The following is an 18232-nucleotide window of genomic DNA, read 5'->3' as shown; positions in this document are numbered from 1 at the left end:
TTGGATTTGTACCAAATTATGTCAATTTTCAGAGACCCTGCCAATATACAGCTTTCTCCAGTGGGCAAAGGTATCTACATTAATGGAGTGCATGCTCAAACAAGTCAGAAGTGTGACATACTATAATTTGGCAGCTAAACTCAATCTTGAGTGTCACTCAAAGAAGATTCTGTGTCCCAAATCAGGGAGGTATTCATAGTCCCATACTTTAGGAGGGATATTGATAAATCAGAAATTATTTATAGGAGGATAAAGAGGGGGTTCAAAGGACACTGAGTTCATGCTCATTCTCATATAAGGAATGAAAATCAGTTGAAGGAACCAAAGATATTTAGTCTGGAAAAAGGAAGACTTAGAACAGGGAGAAGATTTTAATAAAGGAATAAATATGTGCCGATTTGCCCCAAGGAAAAGAAATGTGAAAAGGGGGTAAAAATAAAAAAAATTTGAGCTTGATATAAGGGAAACCATTTTCTCTGTGTTTTAATGTATTATCATGCAAAAAAAATATTTCCATATTGTTCATTGTTGTAAGAGAATACTCTTATAAAACCAAAATCCCAAAATAAAAGTGTAAATGATTGATTTGCATTCTGACTCTAACAATTTTTGTTATTGTCCTGGATCATTGTATTGCTGAGAGTAGCTAAATCTTTCACAGTTGATCATTATACAATATTGCTGTTACTTGTACAATGTTCTCCTGGTTCTGCTTATTTCACTGTGCATCAGTTCATGTAAGTCTTTCCAACTCATTCTGAAATCATCCTGTTCATCATTTCTTACAGTATAGTAAGTAGTAAGAATAATATTCCATCACTATCTTATACCATACTTTGTTCAGCCTTTCCCCAATTGATGGACATCCCTTCAGTTTCTAATTCTTTGCCACCACAAAAAGAGCTGCTATATTTTTGTACAAGTACATTCTTCCCCTTCTTTTTAGATCTCTTTGGGACACAGACCTAGTAGTGGATCAAAGGGTATGCACAGTTTTATAGCCCTTTTATCATAGTTCCAAATCGCCCTACAGATTGGTTGGATGAGTTCACAATTCCACCAAAAATGCACCAGTGTCCCAATTTTCCCACATCCCCTCCAACATTTATCACTTACCTTTACTGTCATATTGACCAATCTGATCAGTATGAGATGGTACCTCAGCTGTTTTAATTTGCTTTTCTCTAATCAAGAGTGATTTAGAACATTTTTTATATTTATTGATAGCTTTGATTTCTTCATCTGAAAACTGCATGTCTATATCCTTTGCCCATTCATCAAATGGCTTATATTCTTATAAATTTGGTTTAGTTCTCTATGTATTTGAGAAATGAGACCTTTATAGAGAAATTTGTCATAAAATTTCCCCCCAGTTTGTTGTTCTCCCTGTAATCTTGGTTACACTGGTTTTGTTTGTACAAAACCTTTTTAATATAGTAAAAAGTACTCATTTTGCATCTTGTAATGTTCTCTATCTCTTATTTAGTTATAAATTCTTCCCTTCTCCATACGTCTGTCAGGCAAACTATTCTATGTTCCCCTAATTTTTTTGTGGTCTGACCATTTATGTTTAACTCATATACTCATTTTAACCTTCTCTGGGTATAGAATGTTAGATAATTGGACTATATCTAGTTTCTGCCATACCATTTTCCAGTTTTCCCAGCAGTTATTGTTGAATAGTGAGTTCCTATCCCCAAAGCTGTGATCTTTGGGTTTATCAGACATTAGATTGCTAAGGTCATTTACCCCTAATTTATTCCATTAAGGAAAAACTTAACAACTATAGCTATTCACAAATTGAAATAGGCTATCTTGGGAGGTAATGGATTCCCTTTCCCTAAAGGTCTTCACACAAAAGTTGACTGACCTCTTGTTAGGTATACTGTAAAAGGGATTCTTGCCAGGTAGAAATTGTTCTAGATGCTCTCTGAGGTCCATTCCAGTTCTAAGATCATGTGAAGTATCTGGGGCTATCAGATGGAAGATGAAACAGACTCAGTTTATTTGGCTACAGAAGGCACAGCCAGGAGCAAGGAGTTGAAGTCACAGGGAGGTAGACTTTGGCTCAATGGGGCAGCCAAGGTATTGCTACAGAAAAAAAAAAAAACACACTGTATTTTAAGATAAGATGGGAGATCTGGGGTTGAATCCTGTCTCTTATTGCCTATGTGATTCTTTTTCTTTTTCTTTTTAATAGCCCTTACTTTCTGTCTTTGTAACAATTCTAAGACATAAGGCAAATGAGGTAAAGTGACTTGCTCAGGGTCACACAGCTAAGTGTCTGAGGCTATATTTGAACTCAGGTCCTCCCAACTTCAGGTCTGACACTTTAGCTGTCCCCTGACTGTGTGATTTTAAGCAAGTCATTTGTTTTGGGGTGTCAGTTCCCTCATCTATGGACTAGATGACTTTAAAGGACTCTTTCTAGTTCTAAGTCTATAATATCATGAAGAAAAAAAAATCCTAACAAATAAAACACTCCAAAAAACCAAAGAATGCCTCAATGGGTAGTGAGCTCCTCATCTCTAGAAGTCTTCAAGGGCAGGGAAAATCATCACTTGTCAGGAATATCAAAGAAGAAATCTGACATAAAAATCTGAGGTTCCTTCCAGTTTTTGGATTCTATGATCCTGTCATCTTTTCATTTTCATCATTATGCCTATCCTCAGGTGTTCTGTGGGTTTCTTGTCCAAAAGGCAGAATCTAGTTTGCAGAAATCAATAGAAACTAAAGATTCAAGTCTCTAAGGAAAAGGAATAAATACCATGGAGAGATGCTATACAGAAGAGTGGCAATTCTATATTCTACTATTACTATAACCTCTCTCCACAGAGGAAATGTTATATATAGCTAGATCTGGGGGGCAGCATTTTTTCAATTCTTGAGGACCTAATGTTTACACATAGACACCAGATTTGATTCCTAGATTCGATTCCAGGAGTGATACAATAAATGGTAAAGTAGAAAAAGAGCTGGCTCTTATCAAGAGCTCTGTAGACTGTCTTACAAAGCATTTTACATATGTTATCTCATTTGATTCTCCCAACAGTCCTGAGTGGAACAAGTCCTTTTTTTTTTGTTCCTTAACAGATGTCGAAACTCAAAAAAAGTGAAATGACTTGTCAAGAGGACACAGCTAGTAACTGGTGAAGGCAGATCCTCTAACTCTCAAGTCAGGACTCTTTCTATTCCATTGTAGAACTAGAACCCAGGTTTTCTGACTCTTACTCCAGTGAACAATTAAGCCCTTCTTATTTATTTTTATTTTTTAATAGCATTTATCTTTTGTAGAATCATCTCTAAGACAGAAGAGTGACAAAGGCTAGGCAATGGAGTTAAGTAACTTGCCCAGGGTCACATAGTTAGGAAGAATCTGAGACCAGATTTGAACCCAAGTCCTCCTGACTCGAGGCCTGACTATCCACGGGGCTACCTAGCTACCCTTTAATAAGAACTTTCAAAAAGCAACACCCCACCCTTCAACAAAAACAAATGCCTAAATGAGTTTTAGAAGGTTTTGATTTATTCTCTTGGTTTTCACTTCAATGATTTTTCAAAAATCTAATTTCAAATAAATATATATTAACATATTGCAGATCCAAACTTAGAGATACTAGACACTGGGGAATCTACAAAGCAACGGAAATTAGTAGAATAATAAATGAAGGAAAGAATGAATAAAATAGAGAGGGGTGAGAGAAAGGGAAGAGAGACACCAATCAGACTAGTGCTTCTGCCTTCTGAACTATAGTGGTGATAGAATCATGAAAATGGTGAAAAATAACAGTTTTCTCATCAGCCATTATCAGGAAGAGTATGAATTCTGCAGGTGAAGGGTATTCCTTTTTCCTTTGTAACACATAGCTTGCGAGAATTTGGCAGTGTCTCTTTAACTTTTACATTTTGGAAACAGTATGGGGAAGTGGGGGGGAGGAAGGCCCCCAAAAGGGTTGTTCAATAAGTTAATAAGAGATACTTTGAGATAATATTACAACCACCAAATGAACTAGGAGACCGGTTTCAAATTCCTGGGCAAATACACACACACACACACACACACACACACTCATACACATGAAATGATAGCCTGGGAATACAGGAAATCCATAGATGGAAAGGGGCCAGGTAGCTCATCCAAGTCTGGCTCTTGCTCCCAACTGGGAGGCAGACCCCCATAGTATTTCCCCTGCTACAAATGCTTAATTTCTTTAAAAAGCAAAAAATAAAGGCAGGGAGGAGACCAATTGCTTCCCTCTGTAATTTATTGCATATATCATTTCCTTACCACCTACAACCTCTGCCTGACATAAATTTCACCGTCATAGTTTAAGTGTCCAACCCCCCGCTTTACACAGGCCCTTTTCTCTGGGTTTCTGCACTTGACACCCTATTTAAGAGCCCTTCTCTCAGTTTTATCACCCCCTCATAATTGTGCAAACAGTCTCTCTCAGTCTTTTCTTGAGAAGAAGAATCCTCCCCTTTCCCTCTTGCTAGTAATGACCATAAAAGCTACTCAGAGATGGACAGCAGAATAGATGGGTTTTTTAAACCGAAGGAAATCATCTTTCCATCTCCAATGATGTCAGCTTATTTACTAGTAATCCCGGGTGTATGAAAGCCTCTTTGCCAGGGGAAGAGTGGGTGTTAAATATGTCTGACGCTCAAGTAGTGAATGCTTTAGCTTTCTTAAGTTCAACACCCACAGGCAAGTCAAATGCGTGTGGAGATGGCTGTGAGCATCTCCCTTTGCTAAGGGAAGGAAGGGCACTCAGCTTGTTGGGGAGTGCGGCGGCAGAGGCGGGCATGCGTTTTGTTTAGGGCTAGCCAAAGAAGGTGGGACACACTGGGGCTTTGCCTATGCATGTGAGAATGTTGGTATTTAGCCAGGAACGTGAAAGTGCACAGCTGTCCCCAGTCTTTTCTGCACCTGCATCCATGGCATGGAGGGACAGATCATCTCTCCACAACTCTGTCAAAGAGGCACATTCCTCCGAGGATGGAGCAGTTCGGGGGATTGGTAACATGATCCTGAGCCTTTCTCTTCTATGTATCAGGTTGAAATTCTGCCCAGATTGGTAACTGAAATTTACAATGTGGTTTTGGATGCATCGAATGACCTTGGGCAAATCATTTCTTTTCCAGGTAAAGTGGAATTTATAATTCCCTCGGAATTATCCCAGAATGATAGGGAGAATAAAAGTATATAAGAAGCATGGCATTAGATAACTGTAAGGCTCTTGGCATCATTACCTGGCAGTTATCTCCCAGAATGATAGGGAGAATGAAAATATATAAGAAGCTTGGCATTAGATAACCATAAGGCTCTTGGCATATTTCCCATGGAATGAATGGACTAGAAACACAGATTATTTCCCACTGCCCTTTTATAGGGATGCTGTGTATTTTGTAAAGGATGTGGGAAGTGAGGAACAAATAGAGAAAACTTCAATCCCACATTCAAGGTTCCTTGAGTTTGGGGCAGGAGTTTAGTCCAGACCAACCCCAACTAGCGGAACTAGAAAAAAACTAATACATTTGCTGTCTCCGTTTTGATGATCTTATGAACAGACAGAGAAGGGCAGTCCAAGCCTGAAGAAGCTGTTGAAGAATCTGTGCACAGGTTGGGTGTGCCTCTGCATCGTCTGGCTCTCGGTCCTGGAATACTCTCTTTGCTCTTGGAATTCTGCATTTTAAAATCCCGGGTTTCCTTCAACTCCCCTCAAGCGCTACCTTCAGCAGCAGCATGCCTTTTCTGGTACTTGCTAATGTCTTCTCCTCTAAAATTACTTTGTATCTACCTTGTGTGGATGCAGCTTGTACATCCTTATATGGCTTCTTCCTCCTCCCTCCCAAAGGAAAGTCCTTGAGGGCAAGGACTGTCTTGTTTTTGTCTTTTATCCCCAATAATAATTATAGTGCCTGGAACATAATAGGTGCCTAAAAACTGCTTGTAGGTTGATGGATGGGTTGAAAGGCTTTAAGGTTAACGTTTTCTCCAGCCAATTTGGAAGTGATGGTAATCGTGAAGACAATTCTTTCAATTAGTTACACACCCAGGTGCCAGACCCATTCCAAACAACCCCGTTATTGCCCAAGAGCAAGCTCCAAGGGGGTTAGGTCAGCATGAGGCATAACAAGAGTCCCAAGAGAAACTCCAGAGCAACCCAAGTGGGAGGGAGACCTTAAGTAGGCAAGTGGCTGCTTGGGAAACCTTATCCCCTACCTGACTGTTCCACGAGTTAGTATGCTCTCGAACACCAGTATTACAACAAAGCTAAATAAAGCCAGCAGGCAGGGCCAGAGAGAGAGAGAGAGAGAGAGAGAGAGAGAGAGAGAGAGAGAGAGAGAGGGAGGGAGCTTTTCTCCTCTCCCACACAGGCAGCTCCGTCCAGCTTTGTTTCTTAGATGGGTCTAAGATAGACTTAATAGACTCCCTCGCCCTCTTTGCCACCCTCCCTACCCCCAAATCTATCATCCCCCACCCCATGGAGTTTGGGGTTTAACTGGCCTGCTGACCGGGGCTCACGGATCCATACGACAAAGTCTTAACTCATAAAGAACTCCCGAGCTCACAGAGCCGCTACAGTTCTGCCCACTTTTCCCCTTTCTCATTACCACGTCCTTAGAGAAAGACAGCCCTGTACTCTAACGTGACAAAGTGACTAAAAATGATCTGAACATAAGTTAGAAGGAAATCCCCCTCCTCTCCCAACCTTCCACAACAGAGCTGGGGTTGGGGTGCAAGTGGGGGGCGGCGGGGGGCGGCGCAGAGAGTAGAAGCCTTTTTAAAAGCAACAGATTGGGTAAGTTTAGCAAGGAGAGGAATCCTGTTGCTTTTTCTTCATGCCCTCTCCAGAACGTGAGGGAAGGTGCTTCTGAAGCCACCCCCAGCCCCCTATCCCAAAGCTGGAAGCCCAGCCAAGCTCTTACCTGCATGTCCTGCTCGGTCCTCTCGAGGCTCGCAAGGCTCCCCTCCCCCCCTCGGAAAGACTCCTTCCTCCAGCCCGGGTGGCAGTAGGGGGTGAAGGGGGTGGGGGATCTCTGTCCCCACCCCCTCTGAAGCAGGCGGCAGAGACAGGCAGGAGATACCCCACACACTGCCCCAGATGGGGCGGGAAGGGGGCCACTGGATTGAAGTACGGCACCCCCCGCCCCCCTAACTCCCTCTGCTCACTGCTCCGCCCGGTCCGCCTCCCGCCGCGCTGAACTCCTCATCCGAAACCCTGGAGCTGGAGAAGTCTGCAAAGGAGGCGTGGACGATCGCGCTCTGAGCAGCCGAGCTCCGGGCGTTCTCTTCGCCACCCCGAGATCCCCCTGGAGTCTCCTGTGGCACTGCTTGCAAGGGCAGGAGGCTGCTGACCCCCGACCCCCGAGTGTATGTTCGGGGTGGGGAGAGGCTGGGCAGGGAAAGCCTGAGCTCTTTTCCGTCCGGAGGGACGCGACCCTGCCCGAGTGGGACCCCAGAAGTCCGCCTGCTTGGAGAGGAAGAGGGGGGCGTGCAGGAGGGCGGGCTCCGGGCTCGGAAGCCTGGCGAGGCGAAGGAAAGGGGTAGGAAGCGCAACTAGTCCCAGCCGCCGAAGTCCCTGCTGCCAGGGAGACTCAATGCCATTCTTCGTGGCTCCTGGAGGTCTAGAGGCAACTCCTGTCCCCTCGGTGGCTGCCGGGAGGGTGGCAGCAGCGCGCGGCGGACGCGGAGTGCTGGGGCCCGAACTGGGCCAGAGACTCCCGGGGGCTCCAGCCGCCTCCGCCCCGCCCCCCGCACGCCTCCTCCCCGCCCCCCGCCAGACTGTGCCCAGCCCCCGACTGCCTCCTTTTCGAACCCCACTCCCAGACTCCAGGAATACCCCTCCCACAAAGTCCTCCCCGAGACTGCAAGAGAGACTCAAGACCGTGCACTTCCGCACCTGCCTCACTGGGAACTACCTCCTGGTCAGATGCACCTCGGACAGCAGTCCCCCTTTTCCATCTGACTTCCATGCAGTACTTCCGACCCCCAAGTTACTTGTTTCGAGATTCTCAGGAATTAGTTGTTCAGAGAACCCCAATCCCTTTTTCCACAACAGCCTGCCTTCAAAGCAGACTTTTTGGACTTCTTCAATGCAGAAGCAGCGATGCATGCAAAGCCTGGCCCCTGAAGTCCCCCTGAGTCTCCTGGGCTCTATTCTGTGGAATCTTAACAGCAGCCCCACCTGCAATTCTTACTGCCCAGAGAAGATAAGAGAGCCAGGGCAGAGCAGTACAGGTTTCCAGGATAGGGGGATTTGTTGGAGGCAAAGGCCGACCAAAGTTAAGAGACATCAAGGAATGATAACACCAGACCATACTAAAGCTTTAAAAAAATGTCAACATTCCCAAAGCTTTCCCTAATCCCTTGCTACAAATTTTCTCTTCTTTGTTCTCTCAGTCTTGATGAGTTGAATGGGGCTGGAATTCTTTCCTGACTTTATGGGCAGGGTAGCTAAGACAGAGAAACGAGCACCTACCCCCCCACCCCCCACCACCACCACCTTGAATTAGTCCTGAGAAGGAAAGAGAATTCTGTTTTCTGGGACAATTTAGTGGTCTATATCTTTACTAAAGCACTGGAGGTACAAATATTTAAAGGCTAAAAAAGTTTTTGATATCTTTAGTTTTTATATCAGCTTCATCACTCAATATATTCTCCCCTCCCCTTCCCAAAGAGCCAAATAGTCGGGCTGAGGGGGTGGGAGCATTTCAGGGAAACTAACCAATATATTGAAAAAGGCAGACATATGCATGCAGTCTTCCATACCTAGAGTCCTCAACCTCTGCAAAGAAGGAAAGGAGGTGCATTCTCATATCTCTTTTAGCAGACCAAATTTGGTCATAATAATTTCATAGCACCCAGCCAGTTTCTATGATTTCGTTGTTCTTTTCACTTACACGGCTGTATTCATTGTATATCTATCTATCTATCTATCTTATGTGTTCCTTTTGTTGCTTACTTCACTTTGCATCAATTTATATAGTTTCCCATGCTTCCTTGTATTCATCATATTCATAATTTCTTAGGGCACAGTAATATTCCATTTTATTAATGTATCACAGTCCATTGGACTTCAACCAATGAGAACCAACTTTGTTCCCAGTACTTTGCTACCACAAAAAAGTATTGCTATAAATATTTGGGTTTATTTGAGGATCCTTCTTTTTATCATTTACTCCCTTGTGCCAAGGGAGTAAATGCCAAGCAGTGGGATTTCTGAGTCAGAGGGTATTGGTCTAAAGGGTCAAAGTGCTTTTAAATACATGAAATCTCACAATGCCTTTCTGTTACCCAGGACAAAGGAATGATGTGACTCAGTCATGTTATCTCCAGAAGCTAGACTCCAAGCTCCAGCACTTTTGGGGGCTAACAACAACTAGCCTGCAGACAGTCACTATGTCAATTTGTACAAAGCACTTTGAATAGTTTAAAGTTCTATGTAAATGCTATCTATTAGCTAATATCATAGGTGGATTGACACAAAAACTGGAATTAAGTTTCCTCTGAGAAAACTTTAAAAACTCCTTGTCTGTTGTATATTTAGAAGAAAGGCATGAAAGGGGCTGCCATCAAGAAACTGCTATTTGGATGCTATACAGTGAAGATTGGGCAAGGGGATTTCAATAATCAGAGGAATTTGTTTTTCATAATTAGTAACCAAACAAGGTAACATTTGTAAATAATAAGTTCCTTCAAGTAGGGTAGGGTGTCAAGAAAAAAAGATAAAACTAAATAAAAAGTCCCCATGATAGGGAATAAGTATCCATTTTCCTCTGGACTTTACAATAAGAAAGATAAGAGCTGTTTTAGCAAATACCAACTAATTAAAGGGGGAAGTTCATTTGGAATTGCACTATGGATAGAGTAGCACACACCAGGTTTTTCTCATCCTAGAGTAAATGAGGTTTTTGAGTTCAGGTTGTAAGGGTTAAATGGTAGGAGTTGACAAAAGTGAGGAGAGCAGTTTGATAAAACACTTAGTTTAATGTAAGAAGAAGTACAGATAGAAAATAGAAAGGAGGAAAGAGAGATTATTATTCTAATACCTTATGACTATACCTAAATTCCTAATCCTAACTAAAATGTCTAAAAACCCTACTCTGTCTTTAAGGACAGGTTCTTCTGCCTGGCCAGACCAGGCCTAATTTAACATACTCTATCTATAAATTTATTCACTAACTACCTACCTATACTAATAAATAAATATTCATCACCTACAAACTCCTTAAATCCATTTCTCTATTTCCCAACTGTCAGTACTAAAAACTGTCAGTCTTGGCTCTTGACTGAGAGACTGAGACCGAACCCCTGCTCCCTCCAGGTCCAGAGGTAAAAGCCCAACTGTCAAATGATTTCTTCTTTATATATCTTCCTTGTCTCCTAGGTAACAGAATCTTCATCTCTCTCTCACAGACACCTGTTAGTTCTGCTGCTCTTACTTAGAAATTCTTTTGTTCCTGCCTGTTAAAGAAACAGAGGGAAATATTAAGAAAATCCCTTTAACATATCCCACCCCCCAGATCCTTTGGGAGACTAGTATCCCCAATGGATATTTCAAACAAAACTATCTTATACTCTATATTTAGAAACAGAGAAAAGTAAGGAGAGAAAGAAAGAAAGCAAAACAAATCTCGCAATATACAAGCCTCAAATTATATACAATTACAAATACTTACAAAATTATAAATAATTAGTTACAAATAAGACAATTCTGACTATATAGAAATAAGAACCTAAAGATATCAATCCAAATTCACCTTACAGTCACTATGTACAAAAAATATACAAGAACATTATATACAAGAACATTACATATAAGAATATTATATAAATATAATATCTTTATCACCCCTGAGGTGGGCGTTGACCACCACTTATAACTTATAACACTTTGTAATACTTTATCATATACCTATGTAATGTTATTTGGCATTGCAATATGAAAAGCAGAATGATTGACAGTTAGCAGTTTGGAACTTAGAATGAACTGAGTTTGCCATGTGCCAGCAAGGGCAAAAATCAGTTACTGGGAGGGAATAAAAAGCAGGATTTTGGACCAAAGTGGGTCTCAATTTTGAGAAGGGATTTTGGTGAGAGGTCTTAGTTGGGCTTGGGTAGGCCAAGGTCAACTTGGGATACCAATAATTGATATTGCTTCTTTTTGATGAGTAATTAATCAGGATGTACAGTATAGAGTCACACAGGGCTTGAGGGTATGGTAGTGATCAGAGCTGGTTGCCAGTATGGTACATGAAACTTTGGTGTTATTCCTAAACATGAGTAAATTTGTGATAAAACCTAATCAGTAAAATGAATTCCCCTGTCTGAATCAATCCTTGCCAGCAAACCAAAATGAGGTATGACTTCTCTTAAAAGTACTTTGGCAAAAAACGCCCCTGTTGCTCTAGCTGTTGGAAATGCTTCTGGTCATTTGGTTAGCTAGTCTACTATAACTAGGCTAAATTTATATGTCCAGCTTTTGGCATTGTAATGAAATCAATTTGGAGATGTTCAAAAGGTGTGTAAGCCAAAGGATGTCCACCAAAACTTTTCTGCAAAAGATATGTTGGTTATATACTTGGCGGGTTTTACAGACTTCACACACTTTAGAGGCGATGCTAGTTTTGCCAGGGGCTATCCATACTTTTTTTACAGAGTCTATAATGCCTTGTGTTCCAAAATGACCATTTTTATGGATGGATTGACAGATTTGATGATAAAAAATTCTAGAGAGTATTGGTTTTCCTTCAGATACCATTAACCTGCTTAACCCTGAAGTTTTGTTTCCATTTTTTAACCTCTTTTTCATTATATGGAAAGGATAAATCTGAGTCATTGATAATTGCCAAATTTAAGATTCATTCAGGGCCTTCAGTTTTGAATTAAGATTCATTCAGTTTTGAAGCAGCATCTGCCCAGTGGTTTCCTCTCGAAACAGGGTCAGTGCCACCTGTATAGGCAGAGCAATGTACAACAGCCAGGGTTTCAGGTAGTTGAAGAGCAGAAAGAACCTCATTGATGATTTTAGCATTTGCAATAGTTTTGCCAGCTGGTGTTAAAAATCCCCTTAGAAGCCAAAGAGTACCAACAGCATGACATATTCTGAAGGCATATTTCACATCAGTGTGGTAGATTGTTGCTTTCTTGTCTCTTGCGATTACACAGGCATGTTTCAACACTATTAATTCTTCACTGTGAGCACTTTTATTTTATGGTAGTGAAGCTGAACACAGAGTGGCAAATTCTGTGATTACAGCTGCTCCAGTGTAATGTATACCATCTCTCATAAAGGAAGAATCATCCATAAACAAAACTAAATTTGCATTTTCCAAAGTAATATCCAGGAGATTTTCATGAGGTTTTTCTGCCATGGACACTAATGATTTGCAACTATGCAATGGTTCTCCTGTGATTGGTAAATCTGGAAGCAAGGTGGCAGGGTTGAGTGTTGTGCAGTGTTTTAAAGTAATGTTTTCATTGCCTAATAAAGTTATTTCATATCTTGTAAGTCTTTGATCAGAGAATGCCTGTATTCTATGCCTTAGCAACAATGTTTCAACTTCATGAGGACACATTATCATTAGTGGACATCCTAATACTAAATCCACAGATTTTGTTACTAGCAAAGTTGTTGTAGCTATGCCTCTAAGACATGATGGAAGTTATTGGGTCTAACTGAGCCAAATAATATACAATTGGACATTGAACAGGTCCTAAAGCTTGTGTTAAAACACCTGAAGCGATTCCTCTTTATTCATGTACATGCAGAGTGAATGGTTTTTTGCAATCTGGGATGCCTAGAGTAGGGGCAGATAGGATAGCCTGTTTTAATTTAGTAAGCACTGCTAGGTGTTCTGCATCCAACCTAAGTGGTTCAGTGACTGCATCTTTTGTCAATGCTATAAGGGGTTTTGTAATTTCTCCATAGCAAGGAATCTATTGCCTGCAAAATCTTATTTCAAGTCTGTCAACTATTATTTCTTCTATTCCTAGAACCAATAAATATTTCATAGTAGTAGACTTGTGTTCTGCCTTTTTATTTTCAATACCCATCCATGAAAATTCCCAAAACATATTTGCATTCACCTGGAAAGGATCTCAATATGTGTGGTGTCATCTGCCTCAAGATTATGTAGAAAGTCCAACTTTATTTTCCTGAGTATTTGCCAGGCATGAACCACTCAACCTTTTGTCCCTGAGGGCACTGCTGTTAATACAAGTCAAGGGAGCTAGTTCAAGGCTCCCTTCTTTGGAGAGGAAAAAGAACAGCAGGAAAATTATTTCTATAGTAAGTAAGAAATCTTAGGTCCAGTTTGTTGTATCAAAATTGTCAATAACATAACAACTCCTCCACTAGGGTACTCTTCCTATGTTTTATCTTGGCATGGAGGCATCCTTGTGTTCTCTAAGGCTATGACCAATAAAGTTCAAGCTCTAAGAAGCCCTGCCAACCTAGAAATGACCAGCTAAGTTCAAAACTAGATTGGGCACAGATTATCCATTTTAGTACAACATAAGGTCTTGAAGACAATATGAAGTACCAAAGAATGCAATAACTCAATAAGTCAAATAATATATTTTGAAATGCTTTCCTTACAGCAACTGGATGAGAGAGGTATATTAGAGATGGGGGTGGAGAAAGGTAACTGGAATCATAATTTCATTGGTATAGGGAACTCTGTCAGGAAACTCATTCAAATAAGCAACTTGTCTCCAACTTATCATTTCAGAAAATTGCTTGATACGCTGAGAAGTTAAGTGACTTACCCAGAATCAGCATGTATTAAGGGCTTTGACAACTTTAACCTGGACATATCTTTTTTTTCTTTAATGATATTTTATTTTGTTTCTCAATTACATGAGAAAGTCATTTTTAAAGTTTTTTTTTAAAGTTTGATTCAAATTCTCCTTCTCCTCCCACCCCAAGGTGGCGAGCAATCTAATATAGATTTTACATGTGAAATAGTATGACATTTTTCCATATTAGTCATTTTGTGAAAAAGAACTTGAACAAACAAAAGAAAAATGAAGAAATTAAGTGAAATGTAGTATGTCTCAGACTACATTCATATTTCTTCAGTTTTTTTTCTGTGGAGGCAGATGGCATTTTTTGGCATGAGTCCTTGAAGATTGTCTTGTATTGATGTATTGCTAAGAATAGCTAAATCATTCATAAACATCCCTCCTGGAAGATTGCTATTACTGTGTACAATGTTCTCATGGTTCTGCTCACTTCACTTTGTTTCAGTTCATGTAGGTCTTTTCACGTTTTTCTGAAATCATCCATCTCATCATTTCGTATAGCATAGTAGTATTCCACTGCAATCATATCCCATAACTTGTTCAACCATTCCCCAACAGATGAACATCCTCTCAATTTCCAATTCTTTGCCACCACAAAAAGAGCTGCTACAAATGTTTTTGTACAAACAGGTCCTTTCCCTTTAAAGAAATTATTTTTGGGATACAGACCTAGTAATCAGATTGCTGAATCAAAGGGTATGCACAGTTTTAAAAGTCCTTTCGGCATAGTTCCAAATTGCTCTCCAGAATGGTTGGATCAGTTCACAACTCTACAAACAGTATATTAGTGTCCAATTTTCCCACATCCTCTCCAATATTTATTATTTTCCTTTTCTGTCATATTAGCCAATTTGATAGGTATGGTACCTCAGAGTTGTTTTAGTTTCAAGCCAGATCTTTCTGACTTCCAGGTTTTCTCTCTATTTGTCTTTTGTGGTGGGGAATAGAATAGGATAGGTTATGATATAATACAATACGACAGAATATATAATATTAGTATTATCATCCCATTTTGCAGACAAGGAAGCTGAGGTAAAAGTAATCGACTCATTGATAGTCATGGAAATAGGAAACAGAAGATTGGGTCTTCTGACTTAGGATCCTGTGTTCTCTGTCATATTGTGCTGCTGCTGCTGCTGCTAAACCTTTTTATGGTATAGGGTTCTTTTGAGGGTGATGGAAGTGAGGGGAAGGCAGTTATTCTCAAGATCTGTGATCTGTCAAGAAAAAATAAAGATAATTTGATAGGATGAACTTGCAGCAGGGAGGAAGTCAACTTTGGACCCTTTTTGAATTAGAGGACAGTGGCGCTCTGATGTCAACATAGGAGAGGAGTATCCTATAAACTCCCTCTGGGATGAATCAAAACTTGTGGCTTAAGTGAGGGAAGTTGTAGTGCTCATAGGAAGAAAGCTTGTGGCTGAGTAGCTGGGAAAACTTGTTAGGGAAGAAACAGATGATACATGGCCCAAATTCCCAAGGGAAGTGGTGAGAACCCATTGTCTGAGTCACTGAAAGTGCTAAAGAATTTCCTGTGGGGAAGACATCTACACCAGCCACTAGGATTTGAAGTCCACGGGAATGTATATGGATCTTTCCTCTCTCTTGTCTGCGGTTCTTGGGTAGATTCTCTTCTTCCCTCACACTTTAAATAAAATACTCCCTTTTTGGTAGATAGCTTGAAGAAAATTCAGGCTTCTTGAAATTTTCATTTCTTCTATATTTCAATACAAAAATGAGCATGAAGGAGGGATATAGTTCAGGAATTTTAAAATGACAGAAGTTAAAGATTGGCAGAATGCAGAGAAGTCTTTATTATTTTCTTCAAGAATAGAGCCAGGAAGCATTGGACATACTGAGCACTAGAATAACATCATGAAAAATGAAATTATTTACATGCAAACAAAAAATATGGTGTCATTTCCAAATTAGTTGTTCACAGACAGATCATTTCCTCATTAGAGTGAAGATTAAAATCAATACTAAATATGAAAGAAAAACGAGAAGATATGTTGAATTGAGAAAATTTCACCTAACAAATAAGTTGATACTAAAACATGGCAAATGAAAGAAAGAACAGGTAATTTACATATTCACAACCATTATTTCATAAAAAGCCAAACTGATGCAAAGCAATCTTTATAATGAGAGACTAACAGAGTCTGGAAATTATCAAATTACCAAATATTTAATCTTCTTGACAAGGAAAGAAACATAGAATTGCTGCCCCCCCACCCCCACCCCCCAGTTTAGATAGAAGGAACTCATTTGTAAAATCTTAAAGAGGACAAAAACAAAAGATTATGAACAATATTGCATTACAAAACAGTGAAAAGCAATAGAAGAAAAAACAGATCCATAGAGAAATCTAATTAATATAGACCATTCCTAGAGAATCTGAGAATGAAAGCAGAAACAGGACAAGAAATGTAAAATGGCAAAAACAAACAAACAAACAAACTATAACTGTTTCTATAATTTTAATCAAGTCTTTTTTTTCTAACAGTGGAACCAACATATTTGAATCTTAAGGTCACAGTTCCAAATAAGTTGCACAAAGCAGTAGAAATGGTACTAGGTATAACAAAGATGGAATAAACCACTAGATTAGATTAGATTAGATTAGATTAGATTAGATTAGATTAGATTAGATTAGATTTATTATGCTCAAAAGAGGCCAGGGTATAAGGTGACATAATTTCAAGGGTGGTGATGAATTGGTTATTAAAATATTGAAAAGAGGGCAATAATCTAAATGCTTAGATAAAATCATGAACTGGATTATTAGCATCAGCAACAAAATAAAAGATCCTTAACTCTCCTGTGTCTACCTTCTTATTTGTATAGATTTTTTGATGGCAATAAACTCTACATGTATGAAGACCATTTTTGTTGAAGATATGAAAGGGGAACAGAGAAGCTTATAGAAATCATATTCTGTATCAGGCCATATCTTTATAGTCAAACAGGTGACTGAAAAATGTAGCAAATACAGGAACCCAATATCTTATTGTTTAATGACTATAAAAAAGCATTTGACTCATTAGAACATAATGCAGCTCTAAAGGCTCTTCTTCAAAGAGGGAAGTGCTACAATTGCTCAAGATTACTTGAAATATGTAACAACAGGGCTAATTTAGATTATCATTAATATCAAGTGAAACATAAAACAAGCAGATGTAGATTCACCAAAGGTATGTTGGTACATATCGTTGAGCATGCATCCCGGTGGAAGGGCTCTTACCTATAAATGCTGAGGTTTCTCGATAACTTTGTGTTGATTTCATCAAGCACTGTGAAATTGTGAAGAGCTAAACAAGATCCAAAACCATTCAAAAAAGTTAACTTGCCTATCCACAAAGGAAAAACCAAGTGGATGAAGGCTAAACCATTAGAGGAATTAGTCATATTGCTAAGGAGAGTCTTTGCATCCTTTGTAATTATATTTTCCTCTCCCTCTCACAGCATATCTACTTTCTTTTATTGCTTTTATGGTTTCTAGGCCAGGAAAAACCAGTAGAGAGTCCTTTGAGTCTGTATTCAGAGATCCCTTAAAAACATACACACACACACACACACACACACACACACACACACACACTACCTATATATTTCTATGAAAACATAATAAAAAAATAACTGAAGGGAGAAACCAGAACTAGGGACATTCCTATAAGATCTCGGCAAATTTTGTTAGGCCAAGGCACATAGGATAATCTTCGTGGTTGTCCTCTGCTATACAAATAATATCTTACCTATAGTTTCCTCCAAGTGTGGTAAAGCATGTGAATCACAGAAAACCCAGACATCTCAAATAAACTAACTGAACATTCAAAAGGAAATTAGGTGTGAATACATCCTCAATTAGTTTGAAAGTGTCATAGGACCTTTGTTTCACTGGATAAGAGCAGATGATGACTAACAGAAAATATCTAGCTGATACTAGGTGAAAAAAAACAGACATTATTTCCGATCTATATGTAAAATAACAAGTGTTTCAGAACAGCATATTTTCAGCATCAGGGCAGTTGAGTGGTGGTCAAATCCAGCAGTTAAGGATCCCTGAGAGAGAACTGACCTTGGAGGAAGAGTGAGAAAGGGGGAGCTTTTCTCTACCCGTCCCCCTTCCCCCACTGTCACAAGGTAAAAACCTTGTAAACTTCAAAAGGTTATATGGTCTAGAGCTCCCATCAGTGACCACCAGAGGCTCCCATTAGAGATTTATTAGTATGTATATCAGGAGCTGAGAGATACATGAAGGACAACTTGGGTATACCAAGGAAATAAACCTTTAGTACTCTAGTGAGTTACATCTGAAAGGAACCTAACGGGGATTTCATGAAGCAAGAAAAGGACTTCCAGTGACCAGAAGCAGTAAGTTTCCACTTCGGCCCCATATGTTTAAATTTGAGCCACAGT

General features: G+C 39.8%; 1 protein-coding gene across 1 annotated transcript in view; it reads right to left on the bottom strand.

Annotated features, from left to right (window-relative positions):
- Nucleotides 1-6969, bottom strand: part of WNT5B (Wnt family member 5B) — a 156913-nt gene extending 149944 nt beyond the window's left edge. The window contains exon 1 of the mRNA XM_044677495.1: nucleotides 6934-6969. The gene's annotated coding sequence lies outside the window, so the exon portion shown is untranslated. The remainder of the gene's footprint in view (nucleotides 1-6933) is intronic.
- Nucleotides 6970-18232: the final 11263 nt, after the last annotated feature.

This window comes from Gracilinanus agilis, chromosome 5 (genome assembly GCF_016433145.1).
Source record: "Gracilinanus agilis isolate LMUSP501 chromosome 5, AgileGrace, whole genome shotgun sequence".
Lineage (NCBI taxonomy): Eukaryota > Metazoa > Chordata > Mammalia > Didelphimorphia > Didelphidae > Gracilinanus > Gracilinanus agilis.
Note: the sequence above shows the minus strand (reverse complement) of the source record. Positions and strands in the feature narration are given on the sequence as shown.